The sequence below is a fragment of the Trachymyrmex septentrionalis genome, unplaced genomic scaffold, assembly GCF_001594115.1.
Source record: "Trachymyrmex septentrionalis isolate Tsep2-gDNA-1 unplaced genomic scaffold, Tsep1.0 scaffold97, whole genome shotgun sequence".
Taxonomy (NCBI): domain Eukaryota; kingdom Metazoa; phylum Arthropoda; class Insecta; order Hymenoptera; family Formicidae; genus Trachymyrmex; species Trachymyrmex septentrionalis.
The window spans coordinates 770,495-781,381 of NW_017306160.1; the positions used below are offsets into that span (position 1 = coordinate 770,495).

A 10,887-nucleotide genomic window follows, 5' to 3' on the forward strand; every position below is an offset into this window, starting at 1 on the left:
CACGTCTCGATGCAAATGTAAACTGTATTATATGATAGAGTTCTTTCTTAGAATAATTACGAGAATAGAGACTCGGATGTAAATCATTTCAAATCAATTATATATAAATGCCAAATTTTAATAATTCTATAAATATAAAAATCTCTCTTATTTACTTAATTATATGCCCACATAAGAATTTATGAATGCATGCGTATATACAAACGTGATGTTTAGTATGCCCTTATTGGGTGATATTCACAAGAGTTATCCTTATTTTTATTGAATAAAAGTAGTTACATCCCACAGCACCAGTATATAATCGTCTCTTTGCGAATCGCGACGGTTATTTTCACTTTAATTAATTCCCGTGTGTGTGTGTATGAGACGCTATAAACGCCGGTCATGTAACGCATATTTATTCACTACTTGTTATCCAAACGAGACACGTCCCTGGTCGCTTGTCGAGCACGGAGACGATTTTAATCGGCCGTTTTTTCTCGCGTGACGTAATTCCTCTTTCTTCGGTCGCAAAGAAAGAAGAGAGCGGGACCAAAAGAAGGAAGCGCCAATTTTCTTTGCGTGCATAATAGAATCTTAATGCACTTCGCGACAGCGAAATCTTCATTGAATCGCCCCTCTCTAACATTTTCAGGAATATTATGTGATCTTAATTTCACCATTGCGATTTTTCGCTACTTTTTCTTTTTTCTTTTACTCGCAAACACAATTTCTGCACTTCATTCATGGCATTATTAGATTATTTATAATTTGCAGGTATTCGAAATAATTTTTGTACTACGCTGTTAAATTCAGAATGTTAATTTGAGTTTCTTTTCTATCATTTCTATAGATCGCTATTGTTCCAATATTTCTCGATATGTCGTCAATTTACTAACTAAAACAAATAAAGTTAAACAATTTAACTTAAGAAATGTATTAAATTTAATTCAAATTTAGTTTATTATTAACTGAATACATAAATTAATATATGAACATTGAGACTAAGCAATTTGATCACAGGAATGAATTGAGTTACAATTTGGCTATCTCCATAATATATGGAGATAATAACGAAAAAATTAACAAAAAAATAATAAAATATTATTTAATTTAAGGGATTGGGGGGGTTATGATTGTCCTTTTCGTATAAAAATGTAAGAAAATGTAAAATTCAAATAAGAAATTTCTCAGAGTAGTAAATAAATTCCGCTTGAGCTTACAAACAAGCGTGTCTTTCACGCTTTTTAAGATGCCTTGGAGAAAGATTCATATTTCGCACAAGTGCGCGATAAATTCACGCGCATATACTTGTACTCACTTTGAAATTTACAGTCCGTTCAACGAATTCGTCACTCGTTACCCTAACGAGATAAGTCGCTCGGTCGTGTTGTCGGATCGCGCGCGAGATTTCGATCGGCCGGTTTTTTTTTTTTTTCTTTTTTTTTCGCCGACACAATTTCTCTCCGCAGCCTCTTCCGTCTACGCTCTAAGGTTGGCACGGGCGAAATCAAAGAGGAGGAAAAAAAAAGAAAAGTATCGATTCGCGTATCCTTCCTCGCTCTCCGCGCGTGGGACCCGCGTATGGGTTCCGCGATCGTTCCTACCGATAAGCCGGTTAAGAAGTGCTGGCATTTAATTACGACGCGGTCCGCTTTAAGCACAGCCTTGTCGGAGATAAAGTGCGACACACGTAGCTAAATTGATACATTGCGCGACGCGAAAATATTACTCGCTGTGTGCGAGAAACAGTCACGATCAAATTAGTCTTGTAAGGGGAGGGGCCGCACGAATATTTTTATGATTTCTCTGCCCCCAGAGGAAGAACACAATTATTTTAATATTGTCCTTGCAGTTGATGTGCGGATGCAGGTTTTCGTAGAAAGTATGCATAAATATCAACTTTTACAAACTTTTTTTAAAGGCTTCAAGGATTCTTTTCTATGATCCTCTTAAAAATATTTAAGCAGACGTAGTTTTTAATATTACAACTTTAAATTTCATGTAGTTTTTAATGTTGCTTTTAATTATTTTCAATTAAAACGCCTCTAATTGATTTAATTTTATTAAATTGATTAAATTAATGGGATTTTCATAAAATCAAATTTTTATAAAGTTCTCTACAGAAGTTATACGCAATACAAGATAGTACTGATAGAGATGGATATTTAATAATGACAATATAAAAAATATGTACCTTTAATTGCGAAGTAGTTGAATTAAAATAAAATAAAATAATTTTTTTTGTATTATATAAAAATTGAAATATCACAATTTTTATTCATCATATATCAATTAATAGCTTATTTCCTGAAACTCCCTCCAGAAAGTAATACATTTTAATCGCGTGTTTCTCTCCTCCGTGAGAAGTGATTTACAGAAGGGCGCAAGTGCGTTCTCGCCGCTGGCGTTCATGTTACCGAGAGTCTTGTCCAATTACCTTATTACTATATTACTGGAAATGCGTATCGGCTCTTTAGAAGCTTGGGAAATACCAGCGTGTAACGACGCGCGTAACGCGGAAAAACTGACCGCTCGCTCGGCTTCAAAGAAATGTATTCATTACGTTGAAAGAGAGCGAAGTACAAGTAAATAATTTCTCTCCGCTTCGTCCCGCGTTTATCTCATTACCGTGTTAGTGACGACGAGCATTGCCCCTCTGGCAGTATTATAAAGACCGGAGATATGACGTGGCGCGATCACGTAACGCGCAGAACGTCTTCTTCATCATGAAGAAAAATCGTTACTACGCGAAGTTTATCGGGCTCATTAGCCGCTATGATTCATCGGAACGCGTGCGCGACGCGCCGTTTGGCGTCTCATGGTGAAAGGATGTAAACAAAGGATACAAAGGAGATACGCATGCAAATCGCGGACCATTTTACCGCTATTAAAGCCGGGAACAAATTGAGAATATTTCCCAGCGATAATTTCACAAGAACGTTAATTTTGATTCTTAGAAAATGTCAAACGCTAACGTCTGATAAATCTATCATTCATTTGCAATACTAACAGTTTACAAGATTGACTTACTATTTATAACAAATCTTCAATGTTTAAGTGAAACAAATAAATTTTCAATATTTAAAAATATTTTGTATATGTTTCAAGTATAAAAAATAATCTCGACTTTTCAAAACAATATAGAAGGAATATATTTTCTCTTTTACATTAAAAGATAAAAACTGGAAAAAATCAAGTTTCCCAGAAAAGAAAAAACTATTTAACAGAAAATTTTCATTTTTGCCTGCAATATAGATTTTCAAACTACACTCTTTAGTGTAGATTTTTATATCATACCATTTTTTTATATTGTATAAAAAAATTTGTATCTAAAAATTTATTTGAAAACAAATTTACATACAGTCTGTGAAAAGTTTTAACAACAAATTTTTACTATGACGGAAGTTGGCTTGTATTTTTTATTTACAAATCTACCTACCAGAATTTACAATAACAAAAAATCAACTGTGCCTTTAAAGTTCAAGCCATTGCCAGTCGAAAGCTAAGTTAATTCACTTTTAATGATTAAGACTTTACCTAATTTATTCATAGTAATAACTTCAAAAACGTTTTTTTTTTTTACATAATTTTTTAAGCGATATATATATTATTAAAACACAGTAAACTATGACGATTATATAAATAACTTACATAAATAATTATACAAATCAGAGATCAATTTTCTACAGAGATTAATTTAAATATACTCGCAAAGGGAGAAGGCCGTTGCTTCTGTTGTCTTCGTTTTGGATTCGCGGTCTGATTAACGCACACCCAGTGAGTAACAGGTGGTAAATAATCCACGAAGGGGAACGCATGGTGAAAGGTTTCGCGGTGTGCTTTCAAAGACTCCACGCATCGCGAATGCGTAGCGTTTAAAACTTTTAAACGTCGCTTTCTCGGTTCGGCTGGCAGTCGTTGGCGTTATTCATTATTCACGGATCTCGCGCGCTATATGAGGCGCAGCGCCGCGCCGCGCCGCGCCGCGAGAAATTAATTTAACGACAACTTACATCGAGAGGTACAGGCGTGTGCATCCGCCGATAATCCGACAATTATTATTTATGATTCCGCTTGGTACCGCGACGTAAAAGGCTGAATGTGCCTTGGATTGTACGCCGGGAGCTGACATGTGCGGCGCCCACGCGCGTTTCCCCGCTTCACTCTCATGCCTTTACAGACATTATCGTAGCCGGAGTCTTGCCAATAACGCGTGCAAACGTTGGCATTGTCGTCCGATATCATATATCGTTGTGTCCGCCCATAAATACGCTCCTCCATCGGCAACGATTTGTTTCCCTCGGAGGATCTCGCGTTACTCGCGCCGCAGATCGACTTTTTGCATGCGAACGATCTTCCGCATGATTCCCAAGTACCGCATGTTGGTTTTATAAACGTTTCCTGAGCGATTGTAAAAACATTAGGTAGATATATTTAGAAAACATAGATATATACAAGACGTATATGGACTGACGTTCTATCTCTTTGGGTTCTTTCATCAGATCACTTGGAAACTACAGTTAGGTCGAAAACATATCTCTCTATACGATTTGTTTAATATTGCGATTATATAAAACGTTTTGATATTTCTGAATATATGAGCTGCTTGTTCGAAAATGAATGAAGCGCTTTCATTAATTTGCTGCACGTTTATGATTCTACTTTATAAACACACTGTGAAGATCTATGAATTCAACAAATTGTATATCTTTCTGCAAACATATAGTTGTATTTTATAAAATACATTAATATTTTTAATATAATAATTTTCTCCCTTCAATACAGCTGGAAATTGATCGAGCTAACGAATTAGAAAATATAAATGCACCTTTGTCGCATTAACAAACACATTAATTCACTAGTGATTGATAATTTACGACATCCTCATCAAACATATTCTTCGCTACGGTTAATAGAGGCTCCTTTAATAGGCAGTTAAAGTCTATCCTGTGCCTTTTTTTACGTGTCTCTGTCTCGGCTGAGATTTGTGGATGTACCAACGTGCTAGAATGAATTATGTGCGCGCCGTGTCGGAGGATTTCTTTTTTTTCTACAAAAGTAAATTAATGGCTCTTTAATTCACTAGCGACTTTACGCATAAACCGACAGTTGAGAGACAGCGCGAGACGATCGCAGTCAATCCGTGTAAATCGGTTCTAATCGCGCGGCAGCTTCTTGAAAGTGGAAACCGGGAGTGCAGGCTCGGATCAGACACGTTTGGAAGTTAACAGTGCCTACTTTTATGTGAGGCACACATCTCACAGTATCCTCCTAATAATTTTCACGCCACACGCAAATGTCCCTTTTCTTTTCTACTTCGACGTTGTTATCTCAACGGGAAATTAAAATCCGCCTTTTCGAATCGATTAACATGAAAACAGTGTTCCTTAATTGCGGAGTCAAATGGCAGCTAAGTAATAAGACGATTATTGTAGAGAAACATTTCGAATTTCATGATTCATCACGTCTCGCGGAGACTTCGCAACCAATCGCGATCATTAATCTTCGGGATCTGTTGTCTCATTTACTCGGAAGCGCGCTTGTATAAAGCGCGTCAACGGTCTTATCGGCTAATAGGGCTATCTTTCTTGATCTTTTTTTTTTTAACTGAAACGGAGGGATTAAGATTCACTCGTAAGATTACTTTTACAGTCCGCGAGTGCGCCGTAACAGGCACGAAATCGTCAAAAAGAATTATTATTGTCACAATAAGGACGTTACAAATATCTATTCTTTCTCGCTATTTTCGAGGAACGTGGCTAAGACGTTCACGAAGAATTATAGGGGTATCGAAAGGTGCTGGCGAGAAGCAATTTATTATCATCCCGCAAAAACTGTCGAGAAACTGTTACGTAATCAGTATACAGTTCCGTCACTGTTACATCAAGATCGGTCGTTTCGGAATTGAGTAACGAGACGGTGTTCGGATCTGACCAAGCGAAACTAACTTCCACCTCGTAGCTTTTTACTCGCTTTTCCGGCCCGGCGAGTCCGACAATTGGCCGATAACGTTCGCGTGGGGATATCGGGAGAGGAGGAAAATTGATTTCGGCACGTTGGATTTGCCAACGATTTTAATGCGGGGATTGCGCGACTCTTCGTCAAGGGATATCCTTCTTTTATTTGGCGTATTTTCGCGGAATTTTAGATCACTCCGACCGTTTAGATGCACGAACATATCTTGGCGTGGCATGCGATATGCTCGATAGTTTTCTCTATGCGAGCACTGTGATTTAAGTTAAATAGCAACTCGCTTCGGATGTTTCCTTATGAAACTAAAGTGTAAAGCGAGCCGCTGGAATCTCGAATCCGCGCTCTCACCGTAACGGACAACCCCGTTGAATTCCGTGTGACTCATATCAAGTCAAGCTGATTATATAAAAAGGATAATCGCTATGTTAATCATTCTTCCGATATCATGAATTGTTGAAAAATTATTTCTACGCGATCACAGATTTCCAAAAAATTACAATTATTTTCTTTTTTTCGCATAGATCGATTTTGAGATTAAAATTTGATAAGGGAAAGAAAAAAATTGCGATGGCGAACAGAATTAACTAATAACTCAGTGCATCGTATATTGCGATTTTTAACTGTCTCCTCGAGACTTTAATAACTCGTGCACGCGCCTCGCTTTTGCTCTCGTTAAATTTATTGCTCTCGTTTCGTTATATCTCATTTTGACTTTATTGAGATTTCACTTGTCGATTCAGTAATCGATGGGATTTACAGGGCTCCATAATTGAAAGTTGATTCTTTTAACCCATTTTTTTCCTATAATATTGAATATATAAATTTGTATTACAATACTTATAATAACTTCGGGTAATTTTTTTGCCCAAAGTGACAGTGTATTTAATTGCCGCGATACGAAAAAGAAAAGTGAGAAATTTTAAGCTGTTACTACGTTACCGATACATAATTCCATTAATAGTAAGTGCAATCATTTCGTAAAATATATTTCCGAGTATATAAATATTTTACTCATTTTTTTTTGCATAAATTCTTATTAGTACCATAAAGATGGATATGTAAATATCCAGAGGCAATAGATATTCACCTCTAGTTTTGCTTATAACATAGTTTCACATTTGATAAAAAGTCAGGCACGATAAAAATCGTGACTGTGAAAGTATTAGTACAACCTGCGGCTACATATAAGAGCCAGGTGCAACATCAAGATTCGTCGCAAACGGTATACGAGCCTTTCTCATGAATTCCGCAGCATCTTTCCACTGCATTTGGCCTTTCGTCAGGAAATCGCGGATTAGAATGAAGAGGTAAAAAGGAAGAACCGTGGGGGAAGACAGGACGATGAAGGGGGTTCTGGCGCAACAGAGATATCAAACAATTGGTTCCGCCATTAAATACGATCATCATCAGGCACAATTTTCTCAGTTCTGTTAGCTACGCTGAAAATGGTTTCTACCCGCTGGCGGATATCCGAGTTTGCGAAACTGGCCGTTAGTGCCGATGGAAAGCGAACGCGGAGCGACTACAAAGTCGTTCGCTGTTTTGTTCCACAACTCTTGCTGAGCATTTGCTGATTGGCGCTATTAACAGTTTCGGCAGCATCGGATTTTCGTTAAAATAAATAATAGGAGCAACAGTAATTTACGGTTAATTTGATTTAGATCTCTTTAATGTTTGTTTTGATATCTAGCTAAATTACTTTATAAAGTTTCTCTCTCTTTTTTTAAAATATCCAGATGTTTAAATAATTTTAACAATTGTAATTTATAAATGCGCTTAAATAAATTGCTGAACATTGAAACAAAAGAAATTGATTTTTCATAAAATATTTCTAGTATAAATCTTTTATTTGTTAAACAAAAAATTTTGCATTCAAATTGCTAATATTTATCTCAACAAATTCATATAGTTGAAGATTCCGAAAATAAATTACTCTGAACTTTCAATATACTCTGTATAACAACTATCTAATAAGATTAAATTATTATATTAGAAAAAGAAGTTTTTTTCAATATTACTATAAAAATAATAATATTGATCTTCTTATGCTCTTTGGTATGCTAAATATATACGAGAATAATGATAATAATTATCGATAACATATAATTCGCGTGATGAAGTGTTATACTGTTATTACAGTAACGTGATATTAGCTTGCGCAAGGTTCGAATTTTGTTTCAAGCATTTCACGAACGATCCGGTTTGCAACTGAGAAAATAAAGTTTCGTCTTTAACGAGCAATTGTGATTTAAAAGGAGTGAAATCGACCGCAAATGAGAAAACGTGAAGCGCGACAGTGCAGAAAATAAATGGGGAACGCCCGTGAGTGATGGCACATGGACACCGAATGAACGTAATTTAATTGGACGCTCTAGAAAGTGCATTCCTAATTAACCGATTAGCACATTATTAGTTCTCGTATTGAACGATGGTAAATCAGGAAGCGCGTAATTAAACATTTAATTTCATATTACGCTTCAGCTTGCCAATCACTTTCCATAATGATTACTAATGAGAAAAGATTTTCTCGATTAACATAAACTCTTCTGATGATTTATATACAGGATTCGTTAATACGTTCTCTCTATTAAAAAAAAAATATATATATATATATATAGTATATATTCTTATTTAAATTATTAAAAAATGCGTTAACATTTATCAAATCCGAACATTTTATACATTTACAGCTTTATTTTGTATGTTTAATATTGCGATATTTATTTGCAAAATCAAACAATGAATTATTCCCGGTTTCTAATATAATATTTCTAGGAATTTTCCAGGATAATTATCGCATTTTTCAAATCGCTAAGTCGAATCGTTATGCCAAAACGGGCATCAGTCGCATTTTTTTACTGGGAGTACAAGGAAAGCGGAGGAATCTCCTCGATCGCTTCAAATCGCCAACAGTATTACACGAGCTCTTTCATATTGCGCATAAATATATACAGCGATCGGCCACGAAATCAGGAATAGATTTTCATGAATTTTCCTCCGGGGCCGGTTATTGCCCAGCCGTTGGCCTGATTCTCTTTCTTTAAACTCCCTTCCACTCCCATCTCTCTTTCCCTAATCATGCCTTCTGTCCTCTTCCGCGATCGTCCCATTCCCCTTTATCGTCTCCTTCGACATAACGCATCTATCTCATCTTCTCTCCACGCTCGATCGTCTGCAGATCCGCCGATCTCGTCGATCGTACCGCCCAACTTCTACGCGGCATCTCCGACCGTTTGCTCATGAAATATTCACACCGTACGACGAAATCATCGTTTGTTAGTCAACACCATCTCTCCTCTTTCTTCTCCTTCTTCTCTCTCCTTCTGTCCCACAAGAGCACGAGAATCTTATACTGTGGGGCATTGTCAGCCTCGTGGCCCATTTCTTTCCGCGCTTCGGCGACCTCTTAGTTATCGTCACATTTCTTTTCTCGCGATACATTTGCGAAGAGAAAATACATAGCGTTTCAAGTACACAAAATATTTTTGTACATAGAATACCTTCAATTTATCGCAAAAATGATTAGAAGTCTCTCTTTCATGTTTGCAAAAAACAATAATTTGATAAAGATTGTAAAAAGCGCCAAAAAAGGCTGACAAGAATATAAAAATAATATTAGGCGATAAAATGAATAATGGAATAATTGTGTTTAATTATAATTAAAGTTTCAGTGTAAAATTGTTAGTGAAACTGAGTGTATAAAATGATATAAAAATTAGTAAAATTTATTAAATGAAACATTTGTTTTTGTATGTCTGAATTTATGTGTTTAATAACACTTAAGTTCTGTATTGTATTCGACAAAATATCTGGATTAAATCGGTATGTTAAAATTACTATTGAATATATATTTGATTTTTATTTACATTTGTATTTAAATTCGTATGAATTTATAGTTTTTTCGATCGAAAACTTAAATACAGGAAAATATTGATTACAATTTCGTTGCAAAATAGATATTTTTATTGCTTTTTGTATCATATGCAAAAGGTATTGTTATGAGTTATTATATTAATGCAATCGTCCATGATTTTTCGAAGAATTTGCTAAAAGTATATCTCTGTAGTAGCTTCCGTAAAATACTAGTCATGATACACTTAGAAACGGTCTAATCAATGCCTAAATTACTGATGCCCTTACAGCTTCGAAACTGGAAATGGTACTCGAATATCACAAGGTCGCCGCCACCTAATGATACACGAAACAAAAATTGGTGAAAGGATGCGTGGGATAATACGAGCCTTTCCGAAGGGTGCCGTGACGTTCACGAAGATTTTCTGCATCTTTTAATGAGCAGGTAGATCGTTAATAGACCGCATCGATCGTGAGAACATTTTCGTTTTTAGCCTGATAAATCGGTGATCTCGCAACGTCCACATCATTCCTATTCGTTCGTTGATGGATAAGCGAATGAAATGAGTTACAGTATCTTGAGATGTGTGTGTGATAGATACATTTTTGCGATAAGATGATTACAAATTTTCTTTTGCATTCTCAGGTTTGTACTTTAACTCATGAAGTTTATCGCTCGTGTTTAAGATTGTATAAAAAGATCAGTAATGAGCAAGCAACCGAAATTGTAGCGATACCCTCTTCAATTTGTCAGATGACTGACTACTTTAAGATGCTGGTTTCGATTTCAATTCATGATTATATTCGCATGTAACAATGCGAAGGCAGAAGGCGGCTCGTCTCGCAATGACGAGCAAGAAGTAACAAGTGTGCGCAACCTTCATGTGATGATGGAGGGCTGATTAAGCAAATCAGAAACATATGTACCTGATGCACATGCGATCGATTCTCCTCACTATTACTCAATCAAATTTTGAATTTCAGCATCAATCTGTTTTAATTTTTATTTTTCTGCAAAAATTTATATATAAATCTTTTCTTTAAATAATAATATATATATATATATATATATATATATAT

At 35.8% G+C, this 10,887-nt stretch overlaps 1 protein-coding gene across 2 annotated transcripts in view; it reads right to left on the minus strand.

Moving 5' to 3' along the window:
- The window catches only part of LOC108756293 (PR domain zinc finger protein 16-like), a 36,272-nt gene that overhangs the window by 17,937 nt on the left and 7,448 nt on the right, over positions 1-10,887 (minus strand). The gene's annotated exons all lie outside the window — the stretch shown is intronic.